Source organism: Anolis sagrei, chromosome 5, assembly GCF_037176765.1.
Source record: "Anolis sagrei isolate rAnoSag1 chromosome 5, rAnoSag1.mat, whole genome shotgun sequence".
NCBI lineage: Eukaryota > Metazoa > Chordata > Lepidosauria > Squamata > Dactyloidae > Anolis > Anolis sagrei.
In genome coordinates this window covers 193,047,867-193,065,055 of record NC_090025.1, presented here as the reverse complement: position 1 = coordinate 193,065,055, position 17,189 = coordinate 193,047,867, and the positions used below count along the sequence as shown (strand labels likewise).

Here is a 17,189-nt window from a genome sequence, read left to right as displayed (position 1 = left end):
GCCGATCCAGTTCTGAGCACAATTCAAAGTGCTGGTTTTGACCTACAAAACCCTATACGGTTCCGGCCCAGTGTATCTGTCCGAACGGATCTCCCTTTACGTCCCACCCCGGAGTCTAAGATCTTCCGGGGAGGCCCTGCTCTCGACCCCGCCTCTATCACAAGTGAGGTTGGCGGGGACGAGGAGCAGAGCCTTCTCGGTGGTGGCCCCTCACCTGTGGAATTCACTCCCCGGGGAAATTAGATCTGCAACATTGCTCCTTTCCTTCAGGAAAAAGCTGAAAACATGGACTTGGGACCAGGCATTCGGACAATCAGGCAGATGAAGAAAGAACTTTGATGATAATTAGGAAATGATTAATGGATTAGAATTATGGAACTCTGAAAGACGGAACGCTGAGCACGAGAATAGTTTTTATATGTTTTTTTATATGATGTGTTATGTACTAGTTGTGGATTGTTTTAATTGTGATAACTGTTTTTAACTTTGGTTTTGTATAATCGAATTGTGCCTTTTTTGTAAGCCGCCCTGAGTCCTCCCTCGGGGGTTGAGAAGGGCGGGGTAAATCTACCTGTAATAAATAAATAAATAAAATTCTCTTCTGATACGATAAATAATAAATAAACCAGGAACTAAAACAAAGAACATGATTTTTCAAACGGGAAACACATAACAGGATATATTCTTTCCGTCTCTTAATATCCAGAAATATTTTTTTCCCAACCTGGATTGGATGGACTCCTGGCAAATTGGTAGTCTAAGGGTCACTGCAGCTATTACACTGCCAATCTTTTAAATGTGTTTTATTTTGTTTATTGTTTGTGTTTATGAGATGAGACACCCATGAAACATGTTCCCTCAGCGTTGCAGAACCATTCATAGACAAAACAGGAAGACCATAAAATCTAACATGAATCTAAAAACTTAACAACACAAAAGCCAGCATGGCGGATATAATACAAATGCAAAAGTCAAGCCAAGGAATAAAGACAGAAGCCAAGAGCACAAAACGCTAAAATGTCACAGGGATTAAAACAACAAAGATCTCTAAAAGCCAGGAACGACAAAAAGCTTCACTCTGGCCTTCTGCCAGGTACAGAAGTCCCAAACCTCAGTGCTTTATGGATCAACACCAGGCCCACAATTGGAACTGAGCTCAGAAAGAAACTGGAGCAGAAAAGACATGGCATAATATATCCATATGTCCTTGAACAAGGGATCATTCTCAGAGACGTATTTTTTTCACCATCTAAAGTTTCAGATCATTTTTCCTATCTTGCAATGCACTCAAGACAAATGAGATGTTACTAGAGAATGCACAAGTGCAGCCAGGTTATCTATCACCATTTCAGCTAATAGCTGGGGTGCATAAACAGGATGCATAAACTGGTAAAATTGAGTCATTTGAATAAAGGCCACCTCATCGATTCTTGGACGTAAGGGAGCCAAGAGCACCTCCCAATCACACACCTGGCCCTTCAGGTGGAATACAACCCTTACCCAAACAGCCGGAATCCCATTTATTCAGAGTGAGAGATCATCCACTAGAGCAGTGAATTCTCTCTTGTTCAGACTGAACCTCATCTTATTTTCATGAGCCCGAGAAGATAAAAATCCAGTTATTATAGGGTAAGAGAGAGCTCTGGATACCTTCACAGTCAGGCCTATAGCAAATGAGAAGTTCAAATTGTGACAGATAAAAGTTATTTTTACCCTCAAAAAGATTTTCAAAATTGTCAGAGCATTTCTCCGGAGAGTCTCCGGCATTCTCAATTGGAGCAGGTTTGGAGAAGCCCAGAATCACTTTGACAAGTGACCTTCAGAGGAGGCAACGATGATGACAGTGAAGAAGACCACCACTGTGTAGGTATCATAAGGAGTTTGAAGTCTCAATTGCCCCTCGTTTATAGGTGGGTCAGTGCTATGTCTAGTACAGAGGTCCTCAAACAAGCCCTAGATGACTGAATCTAAGGAGTGCCAACAGTAAACTGAACCATCATGAAGCAAAGGCATTTCTATCTTATCCACCCATGCGGACAATTTCAGATTTGGAGTGTTTCAGGTTTGGATGCTGAACTTGCAATGCAATAATGATGAGAATGCTAATGGGCAAAACAGTGGAAGACTAGTTCACGAATAGCCAAGATCACTAGATCAAAGAGTAGGCAATAGCAGATACAACAGAGATTCAAGGGGGCTTAAATGTCAAAGTTATATAACCCCAAATTTAGGATGTGCTCTGCTCCATGTTTCAAAACACGGACAAGCTGGAGCGGCTGTATGAGTTGTGTCCTCTGCTTTGAAAGGTGTTGCCCAGAAAGACAGAATCAAGTAAATATTTTAACTCACTCTGAGTTTTTAAATCATTTTATGTACATGTGGCCTGCTCACTGTCATTATGTTTGGTTTCCTGCTTTTTATGTTTTGTGTATATTTTTATTGTATTTATATGTTTTGTACTTTACTGCGATGTTGTTTATTTCATTGTAATTTGTATTTTATTTTGTTGTAATTTGTTGTTTGGGCTTGGCCTCATGTAAGCTGCCCCAAGTTGGGGAGAGAGTGGTGAGGTACAAATAAAGATTATTATTAATAAATAAATAAATAAATAAATAAAATATATGCATCTTTCGAGTTAAATCCCACCCATGAAAGCCCCTGGTTGCCTTTTAAAAGATTATTGTTGTAAGAACGATGTGCAAGAAAAATATTGCAAGATACTTATTACCAAAATGGGCACAATAGAATTATATATTTCAAATTTCCTGCAAACCTCAAACCTCTAAAGACTCCATCAGCCCACTTCTTTTTCTTCAAAGCCCAGATGCATTTCAAGAAAATATCAGTTTAAACCATTTACAGAATCATCTTTCTAGAACAAACTGTAACCTGGGGTGCCATTGTTTCCTAATGATCTGTCTTTCCTTTCTGCCTGCTAAGTCAATTTAAGGAGCTTGGACCATTCTGGCTTCAAGGAAGTAAAACATTATAGTTTTGTTTAGGGGTAACAAGCCGGTTGGGGGAAGAGTAGGGTTGTGCGTGAGGAAATGTCAATTCCCTGAAGGACAAGAAGAGAGAAATGGCAACCCTGATTCAAGCTGAAGTCACTATATTTTATAATGAAATTTCATTCCACGTCCAGCCCTCGGGGCGGCAGCGAAAGGGAACTGCTCACACTAATCAAACTGCAGGGCTGCTCTTTCCCTTTTTTTAAAGGATTGAAACAAATGCAAGAATGTGTTCTTGCAGCCTTCACATGGTAGCGGCCAGAAATGTTAGATTAGCTCTAAAGTTTATGTTACATGTGCAGAGAGAGAAAGAGAAACTGAATTCTTTCACCATAAATATTCAGCTACATAGGTTGAGCATCCCTTATTCAGAAAAAAACCCAAGGTAGTGACATCTCTGGTCCATCCTCTGTTTGGATATCAACCGGCACGCCAATGCCTTAAATCAAGAAATAGTTTTTTAACATCTACAGAGATACTCGCAGGAACGAGAGTCCAAAAGCGGCAGGCTAAAACCTGGAACCTCAATCAGTGGCTATTCAGAATTTCAAAATCTGAATTGTTCAAAAACCCAAAATTGTCCAGATGAGCGCCTTAGAAAGTGACACCTTTAGCTTTCTCATAGAAAATTAAACCATCATAAAGCAAATGTGTCACTCCCTCAGGTACACATGTGGCCGATTTCATGCTCAAAATGATTAAAATATTACGTAACTTCAGGCTATGCAAATAAGGTGTATGTGAAACATAAGTGATTTTTGTGTTTAGACCTGGATCTTTTCTCCAAGATAATTTATTCTGTCTAAAGATATTTTGTTGTTGTTGTTTATTTGTTCAGTCACTTCAAACTCTTGGTGACCTCCTGGACCAGCGCAGGCCAGAGCTCCCTGTCGGCCATGGCCACCCCCAGTTCCTTCAAAGTCAAGCCAGTTACTTCAAGGATATCATCCATCCATCCATCTTGCCCTTGGTCGGACCCTCTTCCTTTTTCCTTCCATTTTCCCCAGCATCATTGTTTCCTACAAACTTTCCAGTTTCCTCATGATGTAGCCATAGGACTTCATCTTTGCCTCGAATACCCTTCCCTCCAGTTAGCAGTCGGGCTTTATTTCCTGGAGGATGGACTGGTTTGATTTTCTTGCAGTCCAAGGCACTCTCAGGATTTTCCTCTAGCACCACAGTTCACCTCAGCAAGCAAGAGTCCAAAAGTGGCAGGCTCAAACCCAGAACCTCAACCAATGGCTGATACCAAATGAGAGACTCCCCCCTGGGCACACAGAGGACTGGGCGACTTGGAAGGCGCTGAACAGACTGCGCTCTGGCACCACAAGATGCATAGCCAATCTTAAGAAATGGGGCCACAAAGTGGAATCCACGGCATGCGAGTGCAAAGAAGAGCAAACCACTGAACACCTGCTGCAATGCACCCTGAGCCCTGCCACATGCACAATGGAGGACCTTCTTGCGGCAACACCAGAGGCACTCCAAGTGGCCAGATACTGGTCAAGGGACATTTAATCAACTACCAAGCCTGCAAATTTTGTGCTTTGTCTGTTTGTTTGTTTGTTTTTGTTCTGTAAGAAATGTAATACAATTATCTGGTTGCCCCTGACATGATAGATAGATAAATAAATAAGTAAATAAATACAGTTCAAAAGTGTCTATCTTCCTTTGCTCAGCCTTTCTTATGGTCCAGCTCTCGCATCCATAGGTGGTTACGGGGAATACCATTGCTTTAACTATGCCGATATTCGTTGCCAGTGCGCAAAATCTTAAAAAATGAATAATCCAAAATAATTCTGATTCCAAGCTTTTGAATAAGAGATCCAAATGTATATGGCATCTTACTGTATCGCATTTTGTAAGCATATATTGTCTTCCAGTAGACACCTTTGTCTGTCTGTCAGTCTCACTCTCACACACACACAATCACTCTGTGTCTTGGCAGGGAGCTATGAGTGAAAACTCCATGCATTCTCATTCCATCATAGATGGACTAACACAACCTGTGTGCTACTACCTGGCTAAAATTCCCCACATCATGGCAATTGGTGCCATGCTCTCCACCCCAGGGGAGGAACCCACTATGGAAAAGGCAGGGCTAGTAGGCCTCCTCCTGCCTCTAGCACTAGTGTAGTGGAGAAGGGAACATCCTAGAAGCAGAGAAGACTCACACATGAAGACAAGGAAATGTTCTAGAGAACAGAAAAGAAAAGGCAACATCTCCTGGGGTTCTTTGCTTTTTACATCCACATCACTGTCCCAGTACGTTTTTCTGGTGAGTATTTTGGGCAAGAGCGGGCAATAAATGTTCCACCTTCAATGCATGCGTGGAGTCATTCCCTCTCCTTGTGCCTACATGGTGTTGGTGTATTTTGGACACATGGTAGTGATATCGTTTTGGCTGATTTCCCCTTTCTTTCCAAGTTTTCAACGGCTCTAAGTGATTGGAAAAGCAAACTGCCACATTTACAGAAAGAGTTTGGGCGGAAGACCTTTTTTTGAAAATTTCCAGTTTAAAATTAACTCATTAAACAGATGTAGGAGTCTGGGGACTTTGACAGGTTTCTGGGGGCTTGGGGGAAGTGAACTATGCCACTGGCAGGCAGTTTGGAGCATCTTGTGTAGATCTGGGGTGAAAAATCCTCCCAAAATCACCCACCTTTCAAGGCTTCAGGGAGCTTCAGGGACCAGACCTTGTGGTCCCAACGGCTGTATGAGACCCATCAGTCATATTTTGCCCACTAAATATTTAAACACCATTGAATCATAGATCCCATCTACTTTAGCTGCCATAGCCAGAAGTAAGGGATGACAAGAGTTATAACCAAGCAAAATCTGGGGGATTACAAGCTATCCAATACTGATTAATTAATTGCTTCATTCATTCATTAATTCCTACAATGTATATCCTGACTCACAACCTCCAATGATGGCTGTCATGGATGTGGGTGAAACGTCAGGAGGGAATGCTTCTGGAACATGGCCAGACCGCCTGGAAAACTCACAGCAACCCATTATACCCTGACTTTCTCCTGGTATGGTACCCAACAAAATACAACCATGCAACTAAAAACGGAGGCTGTCATTCTGCTTTAAACATGATGGTTTTCTAACTGGTCTTGTGTGCAGACAACATTGAATGCAGTAGTCTTTCATCGCTCATATTCAGCTAAGGACTATTGTGATGTTACAACAATTGGGCCAATGAGCAAGTGGGCATCCCCGATGCACATCTAGGCACAAACAAGAAATGCCAGAGTATCACAGGAGTGACCGATATTCATCTGTAATGCCCAATTCCCAACAGAGGTGCTCAAAGCACACTGGAGCCCTCTTGCCAGTATGCTACATACATCTTCTCAATTCACAAACAGGGCTTTGTTGCATTTCTGTAATGCAGTGATGGATTCATAAAGTTATGAAGTGTAGGATGCGATGTAGGATTTTGGCTCTAGTAATGAAAAGTTTAAAAACCACTAAAGAAGCAATCCTGTTAAAACACTACCTTAAAAGACATTGGAGACATGGTAAAGAGGATAGAAATAGGTCTCGGAAGAGGTTGTTTCATCTCCTCGATTTCTTCATCTAAGGCAGATATGTCAGGGGGAGGCCTGCACATATTCAGAGGCCCAGCCTTCTGACTGTACATTTTGCTGTGTCCTTTCCTGATCTCAGATATTGGAGGGCTTGCCTTCTTTTGATTATAAAACTTGCTGTGCCTGCTTGACGGCGTTTGAACCAATGTGAATTCCCACCATGAGAGTGGTGGCATCTGACTTGGCCATTATCCATCCACAGAGCTCCACACTCTCCGTATCATCTGTGACTGTGATGGCAGGCCAGTAGGAGACACAACCTTACAATTATTCTTGCTCATTATTGGAAAGGGTGGCTTAGATCTACCTTCATGGCAAACTCCATGTGGTACGGATAATCACGACTAGGACAGGGATGAAAAAACACATGTAGCCATGCACTATGGATCTCTACTATCTCTACGTTTTCTGCATGCTGACTCAAGCATGCTTTTAAACTGTTCTCTCAAAAATTAACATTTTATGTCATCATTACTGGATGCTGCTCTGAGGTGAAAGGTACACATTGCAGAGAACTGTGAAGGTTGCCAATGAAAATGGCAGCTCATGGAGAAGTCTCACTCGTATAAACCTGGAGAAGTTGAAGCTTATGTGATTTCACAATGTTTGTTTTTCTATCCCTGCAAATGCCATCCCGTGATGTGGAATGCTGGAGATGTTCTTAGAGAAATAACATTATTTCACAGAGTAAAATGAACTACGTTGTGATAGTTCCAATGTCTGCTGGTCTGCTTCCAGGCTAAATACAAAGTGTTGGTCATTACTTTTAAAGCCCTACTTGGTTCAGGTCCAGGCTATTTTACCAATCACATCTCCTCTTACAAACCAGCCCAAGCACTGCGGTCAGCGGAGGAGGCCCTGCTCTCGGTCCCACCCCCATCTCAAGTACGGCTGGTGGGAATGAGAGGACTTTCTCCATGGTCACCCCTTACTTCTGGAACTCCTTCTCTAAAGAACTAAAGCTGGCCCCCTCCCTCCTCTCCTTCAAAAAACAATTGAAGACCTACTTCTGCTCACTATCATATGGAGAGGAGGAGGATTAGATAATAAAGAGATCAGTACCACGCCCTGGTTGAGAACTATTTTGTATCTTGGTTATGCTAGCTCATGTCAGCCCAGTTACTATTACTGGCCACACAACCAACCCACACAACTCCATGAACTCCAATTGGCTTCTGTAAATTAAGGTTGGATATATTGTCGAAGGCTTTCATGGCCAGAATCACTGGGTTGTTGTAGGTTTTTCGGGTTGTATGGCCATGTTCTAGAACAGTGGTTCTCAACCTGGGGTCCCCAGATGTTTTTGGCCTACAGCTCCCAGAAATCCCAGCCAGTTTACCAGCTGTTAGGATTTCTGGGAGATGAAGGCCAAAAACTTCTGGGGACCACAGGTTGAGAACCACTGTTCTAGAAGCATTCTCTCTTGACGTTTTGCTTGCATCTGTGGCAAGCATCCTCACAACCTCTGAGGATGTTTGCCACAGATGCAGGTGAAACGTCAGAAGAGAATGCTTCTAGAACATGGCCATACAACCCAAAAAACCTACAACAACCCACTAAGGTTGGATATTTGTTCAGATTTTATGTCATCATATAAGTTTTGTCTGGCTACATATGTGCAATTTATTGATGTTAGGTTTTATATTGTTTTCATATGAGGGAGTTTTCTGGAAATTTATTTCAATATTTTTTTGTTTTCTGGAGGCATTGAATGTTTGCCGTTGTATGCTTGAATCCGCCCTGAGTCCCCCTGAGGAGATAGGGCGGAATACAAAGAAAGTTGTTGTTGTTGTTGTTATTGTTGTTGTTGTTATTATTATTATTATTATGTATACAAATGAAGTTTTATTATTATTATTATTATTAGTAGTAGTAGTAGTAGTAGTGTTATTACGTAGTTTTGATAGGGAATACTCAATATAGATAGGGAATACTCAGTACTCAAAAACGTCAGGGGAGAATGCCTCTAGACCATGGCCATATAGCCTGAAAAACCCTACAACAACCTACTCAATATAGGATTGCCATTTTGGGGATGTCATTTTGGGCTTCAGCATTGTGATTTTGTGCCACACTAGCAATAGAAAATAACACCATCAAAATCAATAAACCGATCTCCCACTACCCCATCTAAGTCCCAGAGTTGTGAGAATTATTTAGATCCAATGGAACTACATTCATGGTAAAGATGGCTGACATACAAGTATGAAGGCTGAAGAGAAGACAGCTCTTTTCATAGTAACGTAAACTACCAAAGAGATGCCAGTAGCCAGTAAGATAAAAGGACAATGGTGCCTTATATCAGATACACAGTACTTCTGGTTTACCACAGGGCAAGGTAAGGGCTCCTACATTATTCACTGTATAGTTTAATTTAGGAGAGATTCCTATCCATTTTCATACACCTATTTCTTCCTCCGAAAATGCTACGAAAGATGGAAAATAATGGTTTGACTTTTGTGCCCCCTCTTCTGTGTTAGACTCCTATTCGTTTTCCTCTTAGCGAGTTGACCTTTTCTCTTAAAAATTTCAATCTGTATGCCTCATTGACATTTGCTGGACCATCTGCTGCTCAGTTTCCATTCTGCCTTCACGAATATTTTTATTTCTTTCCTGTAAATTGGTGCAGTCAAGGAAAATGTATGCTGGTTGGTCCCAATAAAGCGACCCACCAGGACAGAGGTACACAACTTCTCTGGGATTTCAGACAAGTCACATCTTGCTCTTTGATGTTTTCTTCAGAGCCAAAAGAGTGGAACTTCAAATACAACTTTTCCATTTGCAGGCAATCTGTGAAGGCTTCACAAGACATCTTAACCACACGACAAGGAATTGGGCAACTTGGGATAAGCTTTGAAGGCATTCTTAACTTTCATTCACTGTAACAATGTGTCACTTATTTCCCTGTGATTATATTCAACATAGGATCAACTGTATGTTGAAGTTAATAGTTGCCATAAGAGGATGATCTCAGAATAAGACCTGGAAGAAGTATTAAAGATAATCTAGTACATGGTATGTATCATGAAGTTGGCTTCTACTTATGGTGGATCTATGAATGAAACCCCTAAAGACATCTGGACAGAATCAGTCTATTGCAATATTTCTCTTTTCCTGTTGCTTTGGGTATGGCTCAAAAATCATGTGAGAGATGCCTTGAGGAGAATTCAATAAATAAGTTATCTGAGGGATGGCTCCTCGGTGAAAATAGTACTCAAGATGATATTGCTTAGAATTGTGACATCCTGAAGGAAGCCTCATTTCCCTTTTGAGGACAGCAGTGGTGAAGGCATATGTAGTATTAGATGGAAGCTCAGAAGAAGCCGCTGGGAGAGATCATCCCGAGTTTTGGGGTCAGATGTTATTTGTATACAGATGATGTTCAATTCTGTCACTCCTTTCCACCCACTACTAAGGAGGCTGTTCAGGTCCTGAACTGGTGTTTGGCAGCTGCGATGGTCTGGATGAAGGCTAACAACTTGAAATTGAATCCAGACAAGACAGAGGTACTCCTGGTCAGTCGTAAGGCCGAACAGGGCATAGGGTTACAGCCTGTGTTGGATAGGGTTACATTCCCCCTGAAGACACAGGTTCACAGCTTGGGTGTAATCCTGGACTCATCGCTGAGCCAGGAATCCCAGATTTCAGCAGTGGCTAGGGGAGCTTTTGAACAATTAAAACTTGTGTGCCGACTGTGTCCGTACCTTGGGAAGTCTGACTTGGTCACAGTAGTCCATGCTCTTGTTACATCCCGTTTAGACCACTGCAATGCACTCTACATGGGGTTGCTTCTGAAGACTGCTCAGAAGCTTCAACTAGTCCAACAAACAGCAGCCAGATTGCTCACCGAGGGTACAGGGAGCACACAACCCCCTGTTACGCCAGCTCCACTGGCTGCCGATCTGCTACCGAGCACAACTCAACATGCGGGCACTAGCCTATAAAGCCATAATCGGTTCTGGCCCAGTTTACCTGTCCAAATGTATCTCCCTTTACGAACCCTCAAGGACTCTAAGATCATCAGGAGAGGCCCTGCTCTCAGTCCCACCATTCTTGCAAGCGCGACTGGTGGGGGCGAGAGATAAGGCCTTCTCAGAGGTGGCTCCTCAGCTGTGGAACTCCCTCCCAAATGATATTACATGGTATTCCAGGGGAAAAAAACCCCACAAGATCTGGCTCTGAGGTCAAGCCTTTGAGCAATACATATGGTGATTTGAATGTGATTGACCGATGCGGCCAGCAATGGACTGATATTGGATCACGATCTTAAACTGGTGATATTTTAGAATTTTATATCTTTGATTATTTTATTATGTTTGTTAATTCAATGTCTGGCATCTAATGGTTGCCTATTGTAAGCGGCCCTGAGTCCCCCCTTGGGGGTAAGAAGGACAGGGTATAAATATTTGAAATAAACAAACAAACAAACAAACAAATAAATAAGAGATCCCAGATCTTGGGCATAGTCCACTGCCGAACTTCAGGCTTCTGACTCTGGCAACTGAATGAATTTCCCCTTTTCTTCTAATGTTCTTTTCGCAACTGAAAAGTGTTAGTGAGCTTACATGGCTAAGGAAGAGCACATTGAGCCCATATTTGAAGGTCAAGATTCATTCACAAATTATGTCAGAACAAGATTCCCTAGGTTTTTTGGGGGATTTCTGCTTTTCCAACTTGATCCTCTCTGCTCAAAAAACTAGTAAAAATGGACAACTATATTTTACATCTAAGACAGACTTCAGGGAAACATGTGCCCAGACCTCCAACCTTATTTACAGTGGGAAGGATTGGAAGTATTTGGAATATAACATAAAAGCACCAATTAAGCTTCAGAGACCAATTTTATTTTCTGCAAGATCAACATTGTTTCGGTCTTATCTTGTCCTAACCTTCTGCTTATCATCCTTCGCAATATTCGATTTTGTTTTACTACTGATTGAGCGGCAAGAGCTGCGTGATTGAAGAGATAGTGAACTGCGATGGTGCGAGATAGATTGGGGCACCTTGAAACAAGGCACTGTAAATGTTCCAAGCAGATTATCAAGAGCAGAGGCAGAGATGACGACGACCCAAAACAAATCTGATGACGGTGACTCCTAGGAAACTAGGATCAGAAAGTTCCCATATCACTAGTTCAGGGACTAAATTTGGAAGGGAATATCAGGAACATAGAATAGTTTGGCCAAAGCAAGAGAAAACATGAGTCATCGTGACAAAAAGTGATGATGAGAAAAGTGGAAGGCAGTAAGAAAAATGGAAGACATAGACGACTTAACTCAGTCAAGAAAGCAATATCCCCGAGTTGGAAGGACCTCTAATTAACAACTGCTAATATCCTGCATCAAATGAATAAATTGAGCTACAAATGACCCAAATAACTGAACCCCTTAACTTTAAATTAGAGGGAGAAACTGCAGACAACTGAGATCTGAAGCACTGTCAAGCTGGACAAGATAATGTGGTCAATTGCATCCCTTCAGGAAGAGAGTGGTTTAGGGTTGAGTTTGGCTATTTGATCTTGACGCACCCTGGTCTGTGAGCGCTCCAGCTGGAGGTCAGCTGTGACCCGCAGTGCTGCAGAATTTGAAGATGCACGAATGGAGGGTGAAAGAGGAAGGCGCATCAAGCCAACCCCAACTGGGACTGTCTTCCATCTTGAAACCAATGCCCTCACTGCAGGAGAAGATGCAGATCAGGAATAGTCAACTATGGACCCACCCTGGAGGATTATCCTACTCGGACGACGAGGGATCGGCTAAGTAAGTAAGTAAGTAAGTAAGTAAGTAATCAAATGCAGAACATAGTGCTGATAAATGGATATCCTCTATCCCAGAAATTATTATTATTATTATTATTATTATTATCTTTATTTGTACCCCGCTAGCATCTCCCGAAGGACTCGATGCGGCTTACAAAGGCCAAACCACAATAAAACAACAATACAACAATACACATAAACCATAAAGCAAATCAAAACATTAAGCAATAACAGTAAACAGTAGAAACAATACACCTTAGCACAATAAAACTAAGGCCGGGCCCAGTGTAGATGGGTACAGATTAAACGCGCTGAGTATGACAGTTGAAATATAAGGATTTTTGGGTAAGTGCAATGTGCGGACAATCTTAAGTCTCTAGTAAAGTGCTTTTGGGACATGTTGCTGGGGTTTCCTATTCTGGAAAGGCACACCGGAATAGCCAAGTCTTCAAGCTCTTCCTAAAGACTGCCAACGTAGGGGCCTGTCTGATGTCCTTGGGGAGGGCGTTCCAGAGTCGGGGGGCTATCACAGAGAAGGCCCTGTTCCTCGTCCCCACCAACCGCGCTTTTGACGCAGGTGGGATCGCGAGCAGGGCCTCTCCAGATGAACGAAGGGAGCTTGCGGGTTCATAGACGGAGATGCGGTCACGCCGGTAGGCAGGTCCCAAACCATTTAGGGCTTTGTAGGTGAGCACCTGCAACTTGAATTGGGACCGGAAAATGAACGGCAGCCAATGGAGCTCCTTGAACAGGAGGGTTGACCTCTCTCTGTAAGGAGCACCGGTTAACATCCTGGCCGCGGCCCGTTGGATTAACTGAAATTCCCGAGCCGTTTTCAAGAAACACTTGAAGAAAAAACAGAAACAAGTTCTAAGTGTACCTGCGCATATCTCTTCTCTCAAATAAATGATTGCCTTATAAATACTTTGCTGGAATTCTAGCACAGCCAATATTTGCCTAGCTTTAGCAGCTACATCGCAAAGTGTACATATTAATTGCCCAATTCTTCACTCCTTCAACACACTGTTGTCCCAGCCGTAGGTGTGCCACGCTCTTGCTTCTTTTCTACCCGGTTCCTCCATCTTTACCCAGTCGGAACAAAACTATTTATGGATGCTCCAAGACCACAGAAGTAGTGGCGTGTCATTAATATTTTAATTGAAACCTATGAATATTCATAGCCTTTTGGCTTCTTTCGCGGAGACAGCATGATAACTAAATCATTCCAATATGCAAATACAATCCTGACATGACACCTTGTCTTCATCTACATTACAAAACTACAGCATTTTTAGCTCTTTCATTATTTATGTAATCCTTCTGGTTTATTTTCAGATTAACAAGAGCTCTTCAAGGCAGGCAGCCTTTTCTAGGGAGGGGGCTCCCGCATTATGAGGAAGGGTGTCATGAAGCCATACCTTTTCCTTCACTCGGAGGATGGGAGACGAAGTGGGGAGGGAACGCCTTACATTTTTATGTTTTCAAGTTAATTTCAACAGTATCTTAATACCTGATATTTACCACAGGCCCAGAGGGAGAATGTGTGCAGGCAAAAAGTTATTAAAGTTTTCATCATTTTCAGGCCCTGAGAAGGATTCAGTAACAGCAAAAATAGATTGCTTGGTGTGATGGATCGAAGTGCCAACTTCTTAAATTCTATATTACTTTGATTTGCTGCAGTAACTAAATGCTAGGGAACGCAGCATACTCGCAGACAGACAGACACACACACACACGGAGAGAAAACACCTTGTATGGTTGAATGCATACGGTCATTATGACTTTTTCCTCTACCTGCATATCCTGGAGTGAGTCATTAGCACCAGGCTCAAAGGGAAACCATGTCCAATAGCTTTTCTGCCTTTTTTTCCTTTTTAAAAGAAATGTTACCCTCCACAACTACGTCTTTGTGGAACCCCAGAGAGAAATGGCCGCCATCAATACACATCACAAAACTGGCTCCTAAGAGTCCAAGAGCCTTTCTCAATATGTGAGTTTTGATCAAATCTGTAATCATAGGGGGGAAATGAAAGAGAAAGACTATTCCTGCAAAAGCTCCAAGACGATTAAACCCAGACACCAGAAATTTGGGACAGATATTAAGAGGACCCTAGGGGGTGTGTATTTTAGTGGGGTTTTGTAAAAAATGAAATAGGTGCATTAATTTTAATTGAAATCTGCCAGCATCTTACAACATTGATTGCGTCGCTGGGTGGTAGACACCATGTTTGTGGAATAAAAAATCAGAAGGAAGAAGAAGACTCCTCAAGAGATAGGCTTGAATCAAGAGTAGAAAGACTTGAGGTTTGGTCCAAATGCAGTTGGCTTAAAGTGGGGCTAAAATCACTGCTGTAATAACACAGTTCCTGTCTACTGCATACCCTAGCTTGCCAATTCCAATCACTGCCTTTCAATTAATAAGCATTATGGAAGAAGCTGGCAAAGTATGATTCCAGGAACTCACAAAGTTGTTTTGGAAGTCCATGAGTGATGTACTCCAGAGCAGGTACACCCCTGATCTTAAACACCACATCAGCTTGGTATAATCAGCAAGCAGTTTATGAAGAATACTAGCTGTCCCCTGCCACACGTTGCTGTGGCCCAGTCTATGCATATGTGTTTTGTGGGTGTATATATTTGTGTAGGGTAAAGGTAAACGTTTTCCCCTGACATTAAGTCCAGTCATGTCCAACTCTGGCTGGTGGTGCTCATCTCCATTTCTAAGCCGAAGAGCCAGTGTTGTCCGCAGACATCTCCAAGGTCATGTGGCCGGCACGACTGCATGGAGCGCTGCTACCTCCCCGTCAGAGTGTTATTTATTGATCTATTCACATTTGCATGTTTTAGAACTGCTAGTTTGGCAGAAGCTGGGGCTAGCAGTGGGAGCTCATGCTGCTCCCTGGATTTGACTGTGACATATGTGTCTTTGCGTATATATGTGGTTGGCAGAAGCTGGGGCTAGCAGCAGGAGCTCATGCCGCTCCACGGATTTGACTGTGACATATGTGTCTTTGCGTATATATGTGGTTTTGTGCATGCACTGATATCATATATATATATATAGGCTTTTGAAGACCCTTCTGCTGTGTTTTCCAGTGGGGTTTTTTTTTTTTGAGTGAAGGACATAGATTGCTTTGGTTGGTGTCCAAATTTGGTGTCAATTCACCCAGTGGTTTTTGAGTTCTGTTAATCCCACAAACGAACATTACATTTTTATTTATATAGCTATGTAAGCAAAGCAGTAAATTGGTGAAAACAGTATAGTCCACATATAAAAGATAGTCCATGAGCTGCAAGGCACAAAGGTAAAACACAAGATCCAAAGGTATACAATCCATAGAACAAGGCAGCATGAAAATCTAATACACAGATCAAGAGCCTAGCAAAACTTGGAACATGAAACCAGGAACACTTGGAAACAGTAACAAAATTACAGTTATGATACTACACTTGATCTTAGCCAAAAGGCCAAGAAGCTTAGAGCGGACAATTACTGGTGTAAAATCAATGTAATGGAGACTGATAGACTCCCAAAATTGTGCCTACTAGAACAGATAAAATCCCAACTACCGACCTCCTGGATTACACAACTGACAAATTATATAAGAAGTTGTGGGCTTCCTGTCTCCTGCGCCTCAAATGACCAAGTAAGAAAGGGTGCTATACACAGAATTTTGGATATAGAAGCACAAAAAAGATATAGCCACCCTCAGTAAGACTGCTAACCTAAAATGGCTGAGTCAATACGTACCTTTCAAATTGCTAACTACCTAAAAATGCAAATACCAAAACATCTCAGGGAGGTATTCACTCGAGCCAGATTTGATCAGCTCGAGACAATGGTTAGATATGGGAGATTTAACATCCCTTATAATGAACGGAGTTGTATCTGCGGGGCACCTGAAATTGAGGATATAGCACACATATTGTTTGATTGCAAATTGTATCAAAAGGTGAGAGACTTCCACCTTGGTCCATATATCAAACGGACAATGTATTGGGATTCTCACATCAGAACAACATATTTTATGTGTGGCCAAGACCCAAAAATAACATATAAAACAGCTCTGTACTTAAGCAAAACAATACGTCTGAGAACCACATATGTAGGGCTGATTGGGGTGAATTGTAGGGGTGATAATGAAATACGATGTATATACTCAGCTTGATCAGTTTATCAGTTTTATCCTGTCTTATCATATTTATTATTTATTTATTTATTTGCTGTGCTTTTATACCGCCGTTTCTCAGCCTAAATTGGCGACTCAACGCGGTTTACAACTCTACAAACAGTCACAATATTCAGTTTAAAATGCATTAAAAACAACATACAATACATAATATTGGGCCACCAATATCATCCAATGCATCTCTTAACTAGAATCGCAGTCCAATTTCATCGTCCATGATTACCAATCCTTAATCATCAAATTCCTTGCACTGGACTAACCGAATGCTTGTTTGAACAACCATGTCTTCAATCTTTTCCGAAACACCATCAGCGAAGGGGCTGATCTTACCTCTATGGGGAGGGCGTTCCAAAGCCGAGGGGCCACCACAGAAAAGGCCCTGTCTCTCGTTCCCGCAAGCCGCACCTGTGAAGCAGGCGGGATGGAGAGCAGAGCCTCCCCCGAAGATCTTAGGGTCCTGGTGGGCTGATAGGCCGAGATACGTTCGGATAGGTAAGTTGGGCCAGAACCGTTTAGGGCTTTAAAGGCCAATGGCAGAACCTTGAATTGGGCCAGGTAGCAGATCGGCAGCCAGTGGAGCTGGTGCAGCAGAGGAGTTGTGTGCTCCCTGCGCTCCGCTCCTGTTAGTATCATG

General features: G+C 42.3%; 1 protein-coding gene and 1 pseudogene across 1 annotated transcript in view; both read right to left on the bottom strand.

Annotated features, from left to right (window-relative positions):
• EXOC4 (exocyst complex component 4) overlaps positions 1–17,189 on the bottom strand; it is a 579,446-nt gene that overhangs the window by 276,052 nt on the left and 286,205 nt on the right. The window lies entirely within an intron of this gene.
• On the bottom strand, positions 15,701–15,845 carry LOC137097222 (U2 spliceosomal RNA; annotated as a pseudogene).